Source organism: Typopeltis vanoorti, chromosome 24 (genome assembly GCF_054136105.1).
Source record: "Typopeltis vanoorti isolate ZY-2024b chromosome 24, IOZ_Tvanoo_1.0, whole genome shotgun sequence".
NCBI lineage: Eukaryota > Metazoa > Arthropoda > Arachnida > Uropygi > Thelyphonidae > Typopeltis > Typopeltis vanoorti.
Genome location: NC_143572.1, coordinates 90625024 through 90638978, shown reverse-complemented (window position 1 = coordinate 90638978; position 13955 = coordinate 90625024). Strand labels below are relative to the sequence as shown.

Genomic DNA, 13955 nt, shown 5'->3' with positions numbered 1-13955 from the left:
GCAGCCAATTGGTCACCGCAACTCCGAACTGTTTTGACATGACTAATACAAAGTTCATCTTATACACATCTAATAACATTTCAGTAGTACTGAGACAATTTTCCCTTGCTAATTTTACACAGACATCAATTCTAAATACAGATTCCCTAAGTTTACTTAATTTTAACAATCTCATTCGGTTTGATATACTTCTGGGTGAACATATGTACAAAACTCTCTTAGCCCTCTCTCGAGGCATAAGCATGTCCTTATCCTTAGGTCTAATCGTTACTGTTTGTTGGGTCGGAAACAAGATGGCTTACAAATAGTGAGTCAGCATATTTTCTGACACAAAGCCCCCCTTTAATTAAAATTTTCATAATGGAGTTACAAAAATTTGTAAACAACATCCTCTGCTTTCTCTGGTAAATTTGTTTGGTGTTCATTGTTTTGAAAACTCAGTGTCAAAACATCACAGTTGATATTTGTAAGGACATACTCACCCTTTCAGATTAATCCACTATTATTAACTCAATAATTCCCTATTATATTTTCAATCTTAAATGAGTTCTGTTTCTGAGATTGAGACCAACTTATTGTGCACGTTGATTTTTTTTCAAGTACATCCTGTTGACTGCTATGCCATTGTTACGTCGTCTTATTCTCGTAAATTTATGTTCTAAAATTACTATGATCTATCACTTTAGTACATGAGATATTCAGTTGGCAACAAATTTGTAATTGTTTAAAACTACTGCGCCAGCCGGCAATTTATTTCTGATACACGATTAAACAACTCTAAAAAAAAATAAAGGGATCACGTGATTTGCAGTCGTGGCTTTCCTTTTTCTTATGGCAATGGATTCCTCCTTTACTTACACAGGCGCGAAAGTTTAATAAGTGGTAATTCAAATCTCAGAAAACAACAGACTCATGAACTTTGAGTTAAAGAAATACATTTATGTCAAACACTTGCATATATACACTTTAATTAGTAATTTCAATACTAGAGTCTGAACTCTTTTAGTTAAGATATCCAAAATTTCTACTCTCAATTTTAATCTAACAGTCACACACCCTCTTTTATATTATATTCAGACTCGATTATTCCACAGAGTTACTCAGTGCTCACTTATAAAAACACGTGCACATAGTTATATACAATCCTTGTGTGGAGCATACCAGACGCATTCCGTCTTATATTTTAAGATGGGATAATATTCTTATTTATGCTCAGGCTTTAACCTCCCCAACTTGGTTAATATTCAAGCTAATATCTAACAATCTCAAAGTTTCTTCCAAATAAACAGTCGAAGGTTTGGTTTCTTTCTCAGCATAAGCTTAGAGTGGCACCAGCTTATTTGACAGACAGATTAGTCCAAAAACACTCCTTTAGGCAATATATTAAAGTAAACTGTGTAGAGCTCCTTAATTCCTATTCCTTCTATGATTACAATTCTATAATGAGTATGAAAAATTGTACATTGCTATCTTTTCTTTAGATAGTTTCCGTGACTTCCCTCCACACTTTCACTTCCGTATTTTATGGAATCAGCTACTTCCACAATCTTCGAAGGTTGCCCTTCGATGACTTCACTGTCGTATTTTCTTTACACCACGTGTTTTCATGGCATCTGTGACTTCCACTATCTTCTAAGGTTTTCCTTCTGACTTTATGTTGGCTTAACTTACCAACAGCACCTACTGGAATTCTGACTTCATTCTTTTGGTGACCTTACTCGACATAGTACAATAGCAACGAAGAGATTGACTGGGCACCGGCGGCAAACTTCGGTAGCTATCCAGGACTTGGATGGGAATGCAGGCAGAAAACAAGAGACAGATTTGACTATTAACATTACTGAGTTAACGAGTAAAGCAAAAGCTTTTCATACTCCCGGCTATCTTAGAGATAGTGAGTTGAGAAAGTTTATGAGCTAACTGCTTGCCCTGAGCGAGCTAGGAGATTAATTCTCAGTGTTGGAGTTGAGGATGGCTTTAGGTCTTTTGTGCTTAGAATAGTCCATTGCATCATAGTCAGTAAGCTCAGTCTGTTAATGTGCACAGTTGCTTTTGAGAAGCATTTGGTTGCTATAGTCTGCATGAAAGTATAAATATAGGGAACCTCCGTGTCCCGGTGCAATTGGACAGTTGGGATGAACCATGGGGCGCCCAGGATCATTCTAAGACATCTGTTCGGAATGCGTTGTAATTTGATAATATTCCAGTTTAAAGTATGACTCCAGGTCGATGAGGCATAAGTGAGTATTGCACGAACCATCAGTTTGTATGAGAAGTTTGATTCTGGTGCTCAGCTTACTGTTTCTGTTAATTAACAGGTAGAGCTGGGCTATGGTTTTTGATGTATTTGCACAGAGAGTCTTGATATGGGAGTTGAAAGTCAGTTTTCTGTCCAGTACTACACCAATCTGTTTTCCACTGAATTGTGTTAAATAGGAGAATCTCCTTTAGGAAACACTGATCTTCTAGAGAAGAGGACGGCTATGCTCTTCAGAGGATTCCCAGGAGTCGCCATTTGGCAAAATATTGTTCAATTTGCAGTAGGTTTTCTTCCAGTTTCTTGATGGCTAGGTGAGGCTTTAATGGTCTGGCCAATATCGCTGTGTCATCAGCATAATGAGCTTTAATTGAAGAAAATGGGTTGTGTGGTATATCATTCAAATATAAGGAGAATAGGATTGGTGCTAGTAAGGACCCTTGTGGAACTCCAGCCAAGATGTGTTTTTGTGTAGAGACTACTCCACTGAATCTCACTTGCATGCGTCTATCGTAGAGGTATGCCTTGATGAGTTGAATGATTCTGATTGGTACACCAGATGATATTAGTTTGTATAGCAAACCATAATGCCAAACCTTGTCAAATGCACTGGCTAAGTCTAGGAAAACAACCCCAGTGCATTGACGCCAATTAAAACCTGTGATGATGTGTTCCAATCTGTATTTGTTGTGTGGTGCTATGCAACTGTCGGAAGTCCAACTGCTCCCCAATCAGGATATTTAATCTGAGGACTGAATCTTGAAGATTTAGATTTACCTTCGGCAATTTTTCCGCGATTAGAGATGAGGCAGATTGGTCTGTGATTGAGGCAAAGAGGGATCTTTCAAAGATTTATGAATTGGTATTATATACGCCAATTTCCACTAGGAAGGGAAATATTTGTAGTGAAGGATGGGAGACAGATTTGAATCTCACACTGGACCTTATGTTGCAAAATTTGAACGCCCTCTCTCGATGACTACGTCATGCTCATAGCTGCAGCCAGTTGGTCACCGCAACTCCGAACTGTTTTGACATGGCTCTAATACGTAGATCATCTTATACACATCTAATAAAAACATTTCAGTAAATGAGACAATTAAAACTGAGACAATTTTCACTTGCTAATTTTACACAGACATTATCAATTCTAAATACAAATTCCTTAAGTTTACTTAATTTTAACAATCTCAGTCGGTTTGATATACTTCTGAGTGAATATATGTACAAAAAACTCTTAGCCCTTTCTCTGGAGGCATAAGCATGTTATTATCTTTAGGTGTAATCGTTATTGTGTGTCGGGTCGGAAACAAGATGGCTTACAAATAGTGAGTCAGCATATTTTCCGATACAACATATTTAAAAAACAAATAAATAAACAAACCACTTTAGATGAACATACATAAATGTTACTGATGATTTTGTAGTTAGACCCCGTGGTCTATCTGCCGAACCAATGGCATTGTTCCAAATAATGCATGTTTTAGAAGACTAGCAAAATAAGACTTCGGGTAACTGCTTTCAGTTCCGGTATTAATATGTTAAATTTAATATTTTAGAAAAATTCAAATAGAACGTTACCTTTGTGCTTAAATATACACTGCAAACCGTAAGTGATATATCTATCAATTATTCAACAATTCTTTAAATTCCCAAAAGCTTTCTAATATTTAAAAAAAAAACACCGTTAAGGAATATAAATGTTATTTAAAAGGTAAAAATTTTATTTTGGAAATTGGAAGTCAACCCCCAGAAAAGCTCAGCCATTCGTTTCTCAAGAAGGCCAATGTCTGCTGTAGGAGGTGTTACTATTCAATACTAAAATTCCCTGGCAGACAGAAAACAAATTACCTGGGTGTGATTCTCGACAAAAAGCTATCTTTCAATCAGCACACTAAGTCTGCTGCACAAAAGGCATCTAAAACCATAGCTCAGATCTACCCGCTAATTAATAGAAATAGCAAGCTCAGCAACAGAATCAAATTGCACTATACCAGATGACGATTCGTCCTATAATCACCTATGCCTCTCCGGCCTGGAGCCACACCTCTAATGCTAACATTATCAAAATGCAGAACAAGTGCTTGAGAATGATTCTGAACACCCCGTGGTACGTTAGAAACAATCAACTCCACAGAGACAAATATTGCCTATATTTTCTTTTCTGCAATCCTTAGCATCCAAGTTTTTCCTAAAGACGTCCACACATCCCAACGATTTGATTCAGCAAGCTGCAGCATACGATCCAACGTACATATTCAAATATAGAAGACCAAAAGCTATATTAGTCTCCTTTAGTGGTGCATAATCTCCATGCCCTTTCATGGCGAGCAATCTGCTCATAAATTTTACCTTCACTGTAACCACAACAGATAGCAGGGAATATGAAAAGCATGTTGCTTCACCCCTAAAGTCATAAATGTCAGTTGTATCGCTTCGATTTGGAAGAAAAAAGATGGCGGCTCGTGTGTTAGTATCGTGTATTGATGATGAATTGGATTGATATGTTTTTAGCGATTTATATTTATGCTTATTCGTTAGTAACAGCAGTTAATTGCTTGCTACATAAACAGTCACTTTATTTTCCATAGTGACTTATCCAGGTAAGTCATTTGTAATTACAAGGGCGATATGCTAGGCCTACAGCCGCTAGTATCGCCTTTGTTTCTTATAGTGAAATTTTATTGCTGGTAGTCAACTAAGAGTGTCTACGGGATTTGCTAGTGGACCCTCAAATGTCCACAGGATTATCTTTACCTGCTCGGGACACCTGAGAAATCTCTACTCTTTCTCCACCTGTCTTGAAATGGCTAAACTTGAGAATGAAACCAATTTCGAGGAAGTATACAAGGAATTTCTCAGACTGGGAAAGCTGCTGAGTGATAATTGGCCGGGAAAAGTGAAATAGTATGACACATTTCCCCCCGAATGTGTCTCGGACGTTGTCGCTGTTAGAGTCGGTGTTTCTACTTCAGACTTTGCAGAAGTGCGCGCACGCAAAAAGCGAAGAACAGATGAAGTCCATAATGACAATACATCTGTTTTTCGCTTTTTGGGTGCGCGCACTTCTGCAAAGTCTGAAGTAGAAGGCACCGATTCTAAATGATCTTCTAAATGAAATGGAAGAGGATTCTCAAGGTTCGGACGCCGCTATTTCTCCCAAAGAAATTTTGCCTCCGATCATCCTTAGAGAAAAACAGAAATGGGAAGCTTTAAGATCCACAATGTCCAATTTGCATATTGGCTTCATTAAGGCCAAAAACATGGATGAAGGAATAAAGATCCAGCCAGCAACAGTGACAGACTAGAAGGTTGACAAAAGAACTGGACGACAAAGGAATCCAATATACCTTTGCGCTCAGGTCCGAAAAAAAAAATTAAAGTAGTCCGTGGTGTCTGAAGACATTGACACAGCAGAAAGAGCTGCTGACCTAAATTCTCAGGATCTGCCTCCAGTCAAAGTGAGCAGAATGTACAAAGCAGACCAGACTCCCATGCCATTAGTCCTTGTTGAGATTCATAAAATATAAAAGGATATTTACAACTTAAAAAACAGTCTGGTTTCATCGTCACACCGGAACCACTATGTAAAAGATCATCTTCTGCAGCGTGCCACAGGTGCCAGAAGTTTGGCCATGCCCAGAATCTATGCAGAGCGGAATATAGATGTTTAAAATGTGGACACAGCCACCCAACCAATACCTGCACAAAGCCGAGGATTACCTCGGCCAAATGTGCTAACTGCAGTGGCTCTCATCCTATGTTATATCGGGAACTGACAATTTTCACGACACCCCGGCAGGGTCACTGAACCACCTCACAATCAAGAAAATACCAGACGACATCAGGGCACTAAACAGGAAACCAGAAAATTTAAATGGAGAATCAGAGCCAAATGGCTTCTCCAAGAAACAGACAACGCAGCATTTTACGAAAGGCTGAACAAACACTCCAACCATAAGAAATATAAAGAACGAAAATTAAGATTTTCTAAACTACCGAAGAAATAGCAGTTTTTTTTTCACAAACACTACACAAACTAATTTACACAAGAAATCACTGAAAATCAAGAAACATCAACATGGGAATACAATAATTTACCGCAGGCACCAGAACACCAAATATACCAAGCCAAACGCATCACATTACACGAATGCTCTGAAGCGATTAAATCCTTCAGCAACAAAAAGACACCCGGAATAGATGGGATTCCCATCGAATTCCATCAGACCTTTCTCCACATACTGGGACCAACACTAAGAGCTATTCAACAACTTCCTTGACACGAACGAAATATACGCTGATTTTAAAAACGGCGTGACAATTTTTATACCGAAACAAAACAAAAACGAGGTCACAAGTTGGAGACCAATAACACTCAAACAGCGATTATAAAATCTTCATGAGAATATTAGATAAGACTAAAAAACACAATGCCACTTATACAATCAAACCAAACGAGTGGCGTACCAAACAGAAGCATACACTTAAACCTGAGCCTAATACGCGACATTATAAATTACGCCAACGACAAGAAAACAAACCTTTTTCTCGTGAACCTTGACCTCGCCAAAGCATTCGATTCCGTTAAAGACGAATACATGTTCAATATATTAAAACAATTTGGAATACACCCAAAACTAATAAGATGTATCCAAACAGTTTACAAAGACAGCACCACACAACTACAAGTTGACGGGATAATAACGAACCCTATTAAAATACAAAAGGGGGGATAAGACAGCTGTCCACTCAGCCCAACACGCTTTACATCATGCATGGAGCCACTGTTACAAGCAATACAAACCAACAGAAGCATTGTTGGGATGAGTGCCTAGCAAATCGCATGAAGAATGCAAGGCGATCTTCCATGCAGACATCACAGCAATAATAACACAAAACGAATCGCTGTACGGACTCAAGCTTACAACAATTCAGTAAAATATCGGGACTCCACTTAAATGAAAAGAAAAACCGCCTTGAAACATTAACACAAACGAGACTGCCCCGCAAGGATGGAACAATCTCATTTGACCAATAAAAATCCTGGGAATCCCTTTCACACAAGAGACAAAATAATCAGCAAAAGAAATTACACAAACCATACAAAGATGAAAAATTGGAGACTCAGCATGTTTTCGCTGCAGGACGCAGCTCGAATCATTAAACACCATTTTCCTACCGGCAATCCTGTACACAGCACAGGTACACCCCATCACAAGAAAAACAATAAATAAATGGCAGTCGAAGGCATACTACTTCTGGAATTACAAAGGAGAAGAGGTAGACAGACGAAATGTATGGACCAAAAGCACAGGGGAGTTTACTTCCCACATTTTAAATCAGAAATTACAGCGGCGTCAATGAAAACAAAAACAGTGCTACAGCACCAAGCTAAATGGTTTGCCCTTTATAAGCTTGGAATAAAAATGCCACTATTTGCCGAAACTAGAATTCCAGGACCCATAACGTTAAATTCAACAAAATATTACTCATAATAACGGAGCTACAAAACAAGGGGGAAATCGTCAATCTATCATCTGATAGCCTGTCAACTATCCAACAAAATAACACCATACAGCCTACAAAAACATCCACGATGAACCACGGAAAAAACTTGGGAAAACATACATAAACGACGTCATATACCCATCCAGAAGTGCGCTCGCCTGGAGAATGACTAATGCATTCTTCCCAACGCGGCACGAACTATATAGAAGAGTGAAATCCCCACATGAGACATGCGTCTTTTGCCCTGGGGAAGAGACAGTCGAACACGTACTATACGATTGCGCAGGGAGTATGGACTTGTGGGAAATAAGTTTAACATCCCTCTTCCTCAAAAGAGGGATAGTTTACTTAAACATAGACACAAAACCAATAAAGAACATACTCTTCACAATCAAAGAACTCCGTTTCCATATAGGGAAAATCGGAAAATCCAGCGCACACTCGATCCACCACGTCGGTCTGCTAGACATCCTGGCTTCGGCGAGGTGTTCAATCAGAAACTACATGCACACGAATCTGACACTAATGGGATAGTACAATTTCACCAAAAAATGGTCCACCCTCCCATTTTAGCGCAAATACACGAAGGATAACTAATGTCACTTTTGATACACAAGCACATAATACAATAGACTAAGGAACTAATGGAATGTCAAAAGTTTTTCGTTACAGGCAATTTAGAATATGTGAGACTTTAGGACCCTACATCGCAGTAGGAAAGACCAACTTCAGGCGGCCATGAAAATGGCCTCTGGGATGGCTACAAAGCCGCAAGTGCTCTGATTTTTGATCCTTTACTAACCCTACCTTTAGCTTATAAATCAATATATATTCAAAAATAAATAAAAATTATAAAAAATACCAAAAAAATGTGTGCATTAGTGTAAGTATTCTACTACACTTACCGAGAAGTGGAAAAGAATACTAACCAAATGACGAATTTATAGCTAATATGTAATTATATGTATATACATTAATTTAGTAACCTAATTATAATAAAATCAAGCTTAATATAGTATTTGAAAAGTAATTGTTTTATTAACCCCTGCTCATCGTGCCCTCTACAGGCAAACCCACACAAGTGGGGTAGATTGCACGGTGAACAGAAACTAGACAGAGGACTGGCACCTTTGCTAGTTAGATCCCCGAAACAAGTGTTTTCATTGAAATCCTCTTCTCCCACCCTCTTCAAGACCACAGTTTTTCTTATCTTTCCTATCTGCCTTCCAGACCATAAGTTTCACCAGGATTCCCAGGCCTGCAAAGTCTAAAAAACCCCTCTTACTCACACAGTGGCCAGAGCGGGCAACGACGAATGGGAATTTCATAGATTTAAAGTGGTAAATTACAAAAAGGTATAAAGTATAGTTTGTGAAGTGGAAGCGGAGGCTGAAAACATCGATAACTGTACTTCAGTGAGTACGTCCTCCAACGGCCTTGGCGAAGTCATTCCCAACGGAGGACGTCTAACGAAATTTAGGTTTGAACAGTCAAGGTACTCAAACAAAATCTGTTCTGTTTTGTCTGATACGGGTCCCAGGATATTGACTTGATGAGCTAATAGTTAAAGTAGTATCTGTTAAATCTACAGTATTAACAAGGTCTTTTATGACCTAACCCCGGACTGGGGTAAAGTTAAACACTTATATTTTTACAGAAGTGTGTTGTTTCTACATAGCACTGGTACCAGCCCAACTGAAACCTATCCTTCCCCTCTGTACGAAACGTTCAGAGGTACATACAGTCGGCAGGCTCCACCCGCTACGAAGACCAGAGGTGGTTTTTATGGTTTTAGTTATAGGGAAAAAAGTTGAGATTAAGTGAAAACACAGCAGTCCCCCAAAACAGTCTCCGTGCACTGCCTCATAAAGTGAACTGTCCAACACTACTAAGACTTTAGGTAGTATCTGTTAATTCCATCTTTCAGTACTGCTGCCTATTATAAAGCAAGAATATATAGCATCAGCTCCTACCATCAGAGCTGTACATTTATATTTATAGTGTCAATCTTTCAGTATTGCTGTCTATTATAAAGCAATGACTGTTTAGTATCTACTTCTACCAGTTTTGTTGATCATTTGTAGTCACAAAAATACCAATAATAAAGTTTCCAGAATTTTAAACAGTTAGATATACCTTAAAGAACGCTTTTCAGCCAGAAGTCATAGCTGACGCTCTAGTTGATATTGTCAGTGTTGATAATCTAAAAAATATAAATTGCTAGGATTACCAGAAGGGTCTTTACGAAGTTACCACCAGTAATCATAATGCAAAAGAAAAGTTAATGGAACACGCAATTGTCCTAGATAAAGAAAAGTTTCTTCCTATCATGATAGATGGCGGTGGTCTCAAATTCGTTTATTTGAGGAAACGTCCTTCCGAAATTGATGATCAAACTTTAATGTCAATATTTCAAAAATTTGGCTCGGTCCTAGCAGTGGTCCGAAGCAACTTTATTAAGTACCCTACAATCGAACAAGGAAATAAAATTTACATTAAAATTTATATGAAAAAACAATTCCCAATTTTGTTAACATCAAGATGTTTCTCTGTAATGGTTAACTATTCAGGAATGACAAGACTTTGCAAGGTGCCAAAAAGATGGCCACTCTGCAAAGGATTGTCCATTAAACAAATGTGGCAATTGTTACATAAGCCATTCACAACCAAGTTGTACTGCACCCACAGACGATACCAATGTTCAATGTCTAAAACATTATATAATAACATCTTTAGAGGAGGTTCTCCCTCCACCTACTGCAAAAAAAGATACTTCCCAATCAAACAAAACGGTACTCCCGCTACAACAGAGATGAAGTTTTCTGGGGTTAAAGAGGAAGGTAAAACGTTGAATACTATAGAAGATCTTTCTTCTATTTCTATTCCCATTGTTTCAGACTCTCCAAAAGCTACTATAACAGAAGACAAAAGTTCAGTAAGGTTATAGATCCAAACCTAATTAAACAGTGTACAGTCATTGTCGACGACATGGCTGTTCAAAAATCAGAAAATGTTGGTCCTAAGTGACCTAGATCAATCAGTGGAGACACCGATTTCTCCTAAAGCTCTGACCAAGTTAAGAAAAAATATAAAAAATAAAACAACCGTTTAAGTAATTTTTCATTTTAAGTCTCTTTTCTTTTCAAAGTCGTCAAACTTTAAATTCATAACAATCTTAATAACTCTTTTTTTAGCTAATAGCAGAGACAGCCAATGAAGTGATACTGGGACTGTTGGTTGCTAAATTTTATTGTCACCTTTAAGTTTAGGTCATTGTTAATTTAAGGTTTAACTGCAACCTCGTGGATGTGGCTTTCTCACTACTCCACGAAAAGGCTGAAAGTTATGTCAATGAATTACAGAATTCAATTTCTTTTTCAAAGTCTACCCACATTTCAAGAGCTTTTTAGCTCTTAAACAGAAATGATGACTGGGTTAATACATTCAACAAAGTGATCAGTACTAGTCTGATTTGTTCTTACCAGCTTAAGATCTGATACAGGTTCGTTCAGAGCCCAAGATATAAAACTGATTTTTGGAAGGCGGCGAAGTGCTTGGAGCTTGCTCCATATTTGCCACGAGTTGCCCTGCTCTTGCACTGCCTCTAGGGTCAGCTCACTCCCTTTGGGGAGAATAATTAATCCAAAAATAGTTTTGAAAGGAAACCAGGATGCGAGATTTTCCTTTGTCTCCCAATTTATTCTGGACTAAAATGGCTAGTGTAATTTACTTTACACTAAAATGACTGGAAAGTAATGTTATTGGCAAATTTAATTCTGGGTAATACGTTTGGATACGTCTGTTCTGGCAGTGGCCACTTGTCTCCAGTGCATTAGGTGATGTGTTTGTTAGCAGCATCCGGATGGAGTCGAGTAGCTGACATTGGTAAATCTTCCCACAAATTTACGCCTCAGATTTTGACTACTTTTCGTCACTGGTTCCTAGCCGCTTCTGTAAAAAGCTGATCCGCTCTCTCATTTCCTGATACCCGACAGAGTATGCGCGGGTACCAGGGCTGAACTTGCTTTCCCATCCCTCTAGAACAGAGTTTCTGAAAGTTCAGATATCCGCGTACCCCTCTCTTAAATTTTCTTTATTACCAAGTACCCTCTACTAATTAAAATAAATTAATGTAAAAATAAATATCTAATTTTATTTGAATTTATTTGTCCATGTAAACAAAATATGAATTATTTTTAAAAGAACAAAATTTGGAAAACGATCCTCTTTTCCCACCATGAAAATCCACAATTCAAGTAATTCATATACTTACGAAAGAGTTTTCATCCTCTTCGTAGTTGGTTCTCTAGAGATCACAGGCAACACTCTTTATCAGTGTTCCATTTGATCCGGTGTTGCTTACACCTACTTGTATTTCCTATATTGCTCTCTTTTGGGGTTTTTATAAATCCAATCTTTTACCAACGATCCATACGTAGGAATTGGAAAGTTATAAAAAAATAAAGAATACTGTATTTACTCGAATGTAATTAACTTTCTTCCCAAAAATTAAAGCTAAAAAATCGAGTTGTGCGGGAATTTTCAGGAAAAAAAACTGAAAATGGTGGGACTTACCAAGAAGCTCCTACTCGCAATCACTACTTTTGGCATCGAAAACAGTTTGTGTGCAACGTCAAAGTCATCTACCCAAACAGCTTCATCTTTCCCATTATTACAAGCTAAAATTAGCAGTAATTTACAAGACTGAAGGTGCGTAGGGCAGCGAAGAACTGCATATGATTGGTGCGGCATTAACAAAAGATCGCGCGAACCAAAGACAAATTAGCATTTCAGCAGTTGAGTTGAAATACTAATTCCCTTAAACTGAATTCCATAATATCTGAAACATTCATTATAAATTTCTTAGTTTTAAGACGTTAACGACGGGGGTGGTATCAAGCCAAACCATATGTTCCACCGGCGACATATGCTTTTGCATTGTCTATACCGCAGTTTCTGTTGGTGAGGGGATGCGATTCATTAGTTAGTGGCGTTTTATCCTGGTTGTCTCTAATTTCACTGTTGAAAAATGTAATGACTGCTTTAATTATGCATAGCCGACAATTGCCGCGTACCACACTTTGAGAAACACTGTGCTACTCTACCAAACTTCTTTAAAATACGAAGTTAAATAAAGCGGAATTCACACCAAAATCCCACAGACACAAGCGACAAAAGTAAACAATGCTACCTTAAGATTTAATATTCCAATTTTCACTAAAAATAATACATAGCTTTCGGGAGCTCTCTGAAAATGCTACACATCATGTGGCCATCTCCATTTATGAAGTTAGTTGTGATATTAATGAATTTCGTAGCAATAAAATCGATTTTTCAAATAAATTATTAATTGCCACTTTGTTAAAATTGAATTAAAATTCACAACAGCTTCGTTTGACGAATGGACTGTTAAAGGGTTAATTGCCTCTTTCTGTAAAAAAATAGTTTATGATCATTTCGTTAGCCAATGGTACTATTTAGAATTCATGATCAGACATGTTAAAGCGTAGTTCTTAACATCAATGCTTTTAATAAATACCTCATGACAAAAAATATTAGGGGAGGCAAAATATGCAATGGCACCGGGGGAGGGGGGGTCAAATTCTTAGGGCTGGCACTGATTATACCATAAAAGTAGCAACAGAAATAAATGTAAAGTGTAGGGTAGTCTAATAATGTAACTTAGATTGCACTCACCCAGAAAACGGCAAAGCAACTGCATTTCTTGCGATAAGTGACTGAAAGATGATACATATACGAGGTAATCCTGTGAAGGGTTTATCGCACTTTCTAATGGACAGGATGGTCAAATGCACTTCTTATATAGATTATTTCAACAGGTGGTCAAATTTATGCAGGTCTTGCTGGCCGTATATATTTATATATATACACATACATACACACATGTCCTGGCTGGTTGGAGGTTAATTGCTTTTTACGCGATTTCGTTAAGTACCGAGTCCTCATTGCTGTCCTGTGTAATTAATATATCCTCGACTTCAGGGTGGACCAAGAGTATTGCAGCTCTCTCTCTTTTCTGATCCTTTGGAAAATATTCCATACTTGGTTGGAATGGAAAGCCACAAATTTCATTGTTGGGTTCTTGTATTAATGTATTTATTTTTTTCTAATTAAGAGTTTTGTTAAGGTTATTTACAGCCTTGATTATTTTGAAAGCATGGCAGGA

General features: G+C 37.8%; 1 non-coding gene across 1 annotated transcript; it reads left to right on the top strand.

Annotated features, from left to right (window-relative positions):
- Window positions 1-11206: 11206 nt before the first annotated feature.
- On the top strand, window positions 11207-11392 carry LOC150093555 (U2 spliceosomal RNA). Its single transcript, XR_016550483.1, has one exon. It is a non-coding gene; the product is annotated as a U2 spliceosomal RNA (small nuclear RNA).
- Window positions 11393-13955: the final 2563 nt, after the last annotated feature.